The sequence below is a fragment of the Sciurus vulgaris genome (genome assembly GCF_902686455.1).
Source record: "Sciurus vulgaris genome assembly, chromosome: 1".
In the NCBI taxonomy this organism is placed as follows: Eukaryota; Metazoa; Chordata; class Mammalia; order Rodentia; family Sciuridae; genus Sciurus; species Sciurus vulgaris.
In genome coordinates, this window is record NC_136461.1 from 174,612,624 (window position 1) to 174,619,706 (window position 7,083).

The window sequence follows — 7,083 nt, forward strand, 5'->3', positions numbered from 1 at the left end:
CAAATTCAACTACACCAAGATTTCATCTCAATCCAGTCAGAATGGTAATTATCAAGAATAAAAACAACTGTAAGTGTTGGTGAGGTTGTGGGGGAAAAGGTTCACTCATACATTGCTGGAGGAAATACAGATGGGTGTAACCATTATGGAAAGCAGTGTGGAGGTTCCTCCGAAAACTTGGAATAGATCCACCATTTGACCCAGCTATCCCACTCCTCCATTTATACTCAGAGGACTAAAATCAGCATACTATAGTAACACAGCCATATCAATGTTTATAGCAGCTCAACTCATAATAGCTAAACTATGGAACCAACCTAGGTGTCCTTCAACTGAATACATATAGAAAACATGATATATATATATATATATATATATATATATATATATATATGAAATATTACTCAGCCTTAAAGAAGAATGAAATGATGCCATTTGCCAGTAAATGGATAGAGCTGGAGAATATTCTGCTAATTGAAATAAGCCAACTCCCAAAACACCAAAGGCCGAATGCTTTCTCTGATATGTGGATGCTAATTCACAATAGGGGGTGGGATAGGGAAGAATAGAGGTACTGTTGATTAGACAGAGGGGAATGAAGGGAGGGGAGGGTGTATGGAGATATAGAAAGGATAGTAGAATGAAATGGACATTATTACCCTATGTACATATAAGATTACATGACCAGTTTGATTCTACGACATGTACAACCAGAAGAATAAGAAGTTACACTCCATGTATGTATGATGTGTCAAAGTGCATTCTACTGTCATGTATAACTAACTAGAACAAATAAAAAAAGAGAAAAAAATTAAGTGAATGAGGTAAAGATAGTTGATGAAAATTTCCAGGAATTAAGTGGGTTCCATGAAGAGTTAAAAAAGAAAAAGCCTAGAATATGTATGTTATGGGTGGTGATGGAGAGAGGTGGGATTTGGTAGAAAGTAGGTGTCTTCAGGAATCTGGGCAGTGTGGTCAAGGCTCAGAGGTGGTGGCTATAGAACAGGTTTAGCAAGGCATCAGGAAGATGTGGCGGATTGGGGACCAGGCTGGGGTGAGACTTGGAGACAGCATTGCCAGAAGATCATAACCAGTGAGTCAATGCCTTTCCTTCTTTTCCACACCTGTGAAAGCGGCTCGCAGACACACACCAGGACCCAGATCGTGACGACTCGTTTGCCATTGCAATTCCTGTTCAGGTGCACCTCCAAGTCAATTAGCCTGGCTCCTCTGATGCAGGTTTTCCTCCCCTACCCTGCCCTCACCATAGGGTGAGAGAGAAAAGAATTCATCCTTATATGCAGGAGAATTTTAGAGTATCACCAGCATTTTCTGAAATGAATGCTACTTTGTGCAATTAGCAAGGTACAAAGGAAATTAGGCTTTTGAATGTTTGTCAATCAATTTAATTTTAAAACAAAAGAGCAAAGAAATGTCACCTGTTATAAAACATGAACCGTTATTGCTTTATCCTTTGTGTCCTGATTTACGGGTCTTTGTTGTCTTTTATTTTATGAAGACAAATAAATGCCTATGAAATCATCTCTAATCTTCCATATATACTTCAATTTTCCTCAGTAGATGAGCTTAATAAAAAGTGACAAAAGAAAAAGAGAAGTTCCTAATGACAAAGGAATTATACATCACAGTGGACATTGAAAATATTTACATTTTATCCTAATGTCAAATCTCTTTGCTTGTACTACTCAAGGGATGTTTGTGGGGTGTTTAATATGTAGTCTTCTCTGTATTGCTTTTTTATTGATAAAAATTTACAATGGCAGATAACAGAGTGACATGTGTCTGTTGGACTTAGGTAGGAATGGGTTTTAATCCTTGACAATTTTCTTTGTTTTATAACTTCTCATATTTTGGCAAAACAGGCTTGAATTGTAGGTAGACTCTTCTTCTTCTTATTTTCTTTAGTTGTAAAAAATGTAAAGCTGTTTAGAGTGAAATATCCGGCTCCTTTTGGTTATAGTTCTAGGAGTACTTTAATTGGGGGTCCAGATAACTGTGTCTGGGGAATAAACTCCATATATGCTAGGGAGCAGTGTGGTTTACTCTAGTGGTAAGAGCATCAATAGTGAGTGGTTAAATGATACAGATTCTGGGGCTAGATGACCTGAGTTCAGAACCTGGTTTTATTATTTACCATTATGTGATTATGGGCAAGTTGCAGTTTCTTTATCTGTGGGACTAATAGTACTTACCTTATAGGGTTATTGTAAGGATCAAATGAGTTTATATATATATATAAATGAGTTTATATATATATATCAAATGAGTTTATATATATATATATATATGAAATACTTAGAAAAATATGCTCCTTAATAAGTATTCTGCAAATATAAACTATTATTGAAGGGTTTGTTCTCATTTAATGACCTTGTGGCAGATCTACATTATGTGGTTCTTCGAACTCTTTAAGGAATAACATCTTTATTGAGATGTTATCATTCTTATACCATAAGATTCACTCTTTTAAAGTACAGTGGGCTTTTAGTGTATTCAGAGAGCTCTCAAACCTTCACTACCATCTAATTTTAAAATAGTTTCGTTTCCCCCAAAAGAATCTCCAAAGTCTGGACCTGGTGGTAGGGACCGCCCCAGTTGCTATTCTTACCAGTGGTGAATGCAGGCTTCAGTTTCTCCGTGTGCTGATCAACACTTGTTATTGTGTGTCTTTCTTTTCTTAGCCATCCTGGGGACATGATGTCTCCTTGGGGTTTTGGTTGGAATTTCTCTAATAACTAATGATAAGGAACATTTTGTCAAGTGTTTCTTGGCTATTTCTGTTATCTAATCTGGGGCAATGTCTATTAAATCCTTTGCCGATTTTTAAGATGGATCTGAATTCTTTTAAATCACTGAATTTCCACCATAATTCTTTATATATTTCATTAAAGTTTGTGCATTATAACTCTGCCTAATTAAAAATATAGTAATCCAAGAAATTGATGTGTGTAATTTAACTATTAATCTATGAATGGTTCTTTTTATTCTTGCTACATTACTATAAACAATGCTGCAACAAATATTATAGTACACTTATTCTCAAGTGTTTGAGTGAGTTTTTCTGTAGAATCGATTTCTACCAGTGTAATTGTATGATTGAAAGATATGGATCAAAAAATATCATGTATGTATATGTGAAGTTGCCCTCTAAATTATTGTACCAACCTATACTCCCAATAGCATTATGTAAATGTATTCCTTTCCCATACCCATAAAGAGGCTCTGCTTTTAATGGAATCACAGATGAACTAATTTATTTTTCTCATTTCATGATGCATCTGCAGGAAACCCTACCAATATAAACTTACCTACTTGGACAGCTTTAAGCATAGGTTTTGCATTTAGGGAAAGAAGGAATAATTTCATTGTATTGTTAAGAAGCTTCCCATGTAGATTCAAACTAAAAAGCCTTCTCTCAGCAAAGGAAACTATCAGCAATGTGAAGAAAGAGCCTACAGAGTGGGAGAAAATCTTTGCCAATCATACTTCAGATAGAGCACTAATCTCCAGAATCTATAAAGAACTCAAAAAACTCTACACCAAGAATGCAAATAATCCAATCAACAAATGGGCTAAGCAAATGAACAGACACTTCACAGAAGAAGATCTACAAGCAATCAAAAAACATATGGAAAAATGTTCAACATCTCTAGTAATAAGAGAAATACAAATCAAAACAACCCTAAGATTCCATCTCACCCCAATTAGAATGGTGATTATCAAGAATACAAGCAACAATAGGTGTTGGCGAGGATGTGGGGAAAAAGGTACACTCATACATTGCTGGTGGGGTTGCAAATTAGTGCAGCCACTCTGGAAAGCAGTGTGGAGATTCCTTAGAAAACTTGGAATGGAACCACCATTTGACCCAGCTATCCCACTCCTGGGCCTATACCCAAAGGACTTAAAATCAGCATACTACAGAGATACAGCCACATCAATGTTCATAGCTGCTCAATTCACAATAGCCAGATTGAGGAACCAACCTAGATGCCCTTCAGTTGATGAATGGATAAAGAAACTGTGGTATATATATATACAATGTAATATTACTCAGCCATAAAGAATAATAAAATTATGGTATTTGCAGGCAAATGGATGAAATTGGAGAATATCATGCTAAGTGAGATAAGCCAATCTCAGAAAACCAAAGGAAGAATGATCTCGCTGATAAGCGGATGATGACACATAATGGGGGGAAGAGGGGGCAAGAATGGAGGAAGGAGGGACTGTATAGAGGGAAAAGAGGGGTGGGAGGGGTGGGTGGAAGGAAAAAAATAACAGAATGAATAGAACAACTTTGCCCTATGTAAATGTATGATTACACAAATGGTATGCCTTTACTCCATGTACAAACGACATGTATCCCATTTGTTTACAATCAAAATAAATTTAAAAAAAAGAAGCTTCCCATGTCAGCTAAGAAAAGGATCATGCTTTGCTAAGTTTAATATAATTTAGACTTTTTTTTGTCCTCTGGTTTTATGTTATGGGTATTTTGTATTTCAAAATTTAACCTATGGGTTCTAGGCTACTCTATGGCTATATTGTGTAGGAGTGGTATTGTTGTTGGAAGGATATAATGGAAATTAGGTAATGTGGAAATTTACCCAAATTATTAAAAATAACCAGTTTTTAAAACGTTAACCTGCTCTTTAAAATTAAACTTCTTTCCTCTTAAAGAGTTAGTTTACTGAGAGTTTCCTTTCCATGTCATATACACTATGTCTTCTGAAAATTTTTAATATTTCAACTTTAGATATTTACCTTATAGATTTGGAGTTTTTAAATAGAATTGATAATCAGTATTACAAAGGCCAGTTTTCATATTGATGGTTCAGGAGAATTGGTGATGCTGTCTTTAAGTCTGGATTTGTATGGTAGGCAGAATCATGCCTCCCTTGATGGGGTCACATCCAATTCCTGGCCAGTGGACACGGTACATGAATGGCAGGGAGAATGAAGATTGTAGACAGAATAAAGGTTGCTGCTCAGTGGTCTTCAAGACAGGGACATTGTCCTGAATTATCCAAGTGGTCCTGATGTAATCACAGGGGTCCTTAAAAAATGGAAGAGGGTGGCAGAAGAGAAATCAGAGAGGAGGTTAGAGTGAGGTGACACAAAAGAACTGTACCTGATGGGTTTGGAAGAGGGGATCGAGGCCATGAGCCAAAGAACGTAGGGAGACTATAGAAACTGGAAATGGTGAGGAAAGGGAGCTTCCTGAGGGCTCCAGAAAGGACTCAGCCCTGCCGACATCCCTTGATGTTAGCCAGTGAGACCCATTTTGACCTCTGACTCCTAGAACCATAAGATAATGCATTTGCATTGTTTAAGACACTAAAGTCATAGTACTTTTTTATAGCAGCAAGTAAAAACCTAATTTGTTAATATTCAAACTATGCTACCAAATGGTCCTGTTTTCCCATTGGACACCATGGAAGTCATTGGAATGTAAATATCTTGTAAGGCTTAAGAATCGATATTTGTCCCAAGACCACAGCTGGCAATCCTTTTGATGTTTATTTCTTCATCTGATCAAATCTGCTCAATTAAAAGCTTTTCCCTTGGGTCTAAACTGTTTTAAACATTGGCAAATCTGTATAAGCCATACAAGGACACTGGATGTTAATTTCTTCTTAACCTGAATGCCAAGCATCACTTGGTTCACGATGATGATATCCTCCAGGGGTGTCTCTTGGTCCCTTGTCAACATGGAGGTAAACAGTGTCATGTCACATGTTGGTCCCCTTCAAAGTCGAAGCTCCTCCCCTAGTGCCATCATGCGGTACTAATGGGCACTTGGCTGCCTCATGGTGACAGGTCCTGGCACTACTGTGGCGCCAGTAATCCAGCTCTTCCCTAGTGCTTCTGAACCTGGGCTGTGGGAGCAATGGTCTCAGTCTGTCTTCAGTGGTGGAGCAATGGAACACAAGATGCAGGTGCGCATTCTCCTGCTTCCGCCTCCCACGCAGCAGGAACTAAAGGCCTGTGCCACCACACGGGGCTGCTTCCTCAGCTTTCAAGGGATGGATCTATGATTCAAACCCTCATCTAATATCCTCAAAAAAGCCTGTGCTCTTTTCCTCAATTTTCATTACCTTCCTCTATTCTGCTAAAGTTCTCTATTTCCTCAACAATTATTTTTCTGGTACTTTAAATGCATTCCAAGAAAGATTCTTCCAGTTCTTCAAGGACTATGTTAAAAGCACTCAGAGGGGCTGGCAGTTGTGGCTCAGTGGTGGAGTGCTTGCCTGGCATGTGTTAGGCACTGGGTTTGATTCTTAGAACTGCATATAAATAAATGAATGAAAATAAAGGCCCATCAACAACTAAAAAAGTATATCAAAAAATGATTAAAAAAAGAAAGAAAGAAAAAAAGCACTCAGAGGCTGGGTGCATGCCTGGCCAGTGGTGCATGCCTGTAATCCCACTGGCTTGGGAGGCTGAGGCAGAAGGATCTCGAGTTCAAAGCCTGTCTCAGCAAAAGTGAAGTGCTAAGTACTCCATGAGGCCCTGTCTCTAAATAAAATACAAAATAGGCTGGGGATGTGGCACAGTGGTTGAGTGCCCCTGAGTTCAATTCCCGGTACCCCTTGCCAAAAATAAATAAATAAATAAAAGCACTCAGAGATTGATAAAAATGCTACTGACACATCCCATAACAGAGCTGTGTTGTCAAGATTCAAGTCTTATCCCTTATCATCTGCTGTATTTTGAAACAAATTTACAAGAAAACTCTGCCTGGTCTGAGCTTGTTATTATCTTAATTTCGGCTGAAGAGATACAACTGCCCTGAGTGATCAAATTAAAATGCAATTTAGACTTTACAAAGTTGCATGTCTCAAAGAATAAAATGTACAGTTTTTCATACATGGCTTTTAATAATCCAGCTATTCAAGAGATAGTTGGGTATCTGCAGTTAGTTACAAACTGAATTGTCTTTGTTCCTCAGCATGAGGACTTATTCATCTTTGCATTAACTAATCTCAACCAAATATGCATTGTCCATCCCCAAATTTGTATTTTTTTCAAAAGACCAAGATACAAATGCCCTTTGTT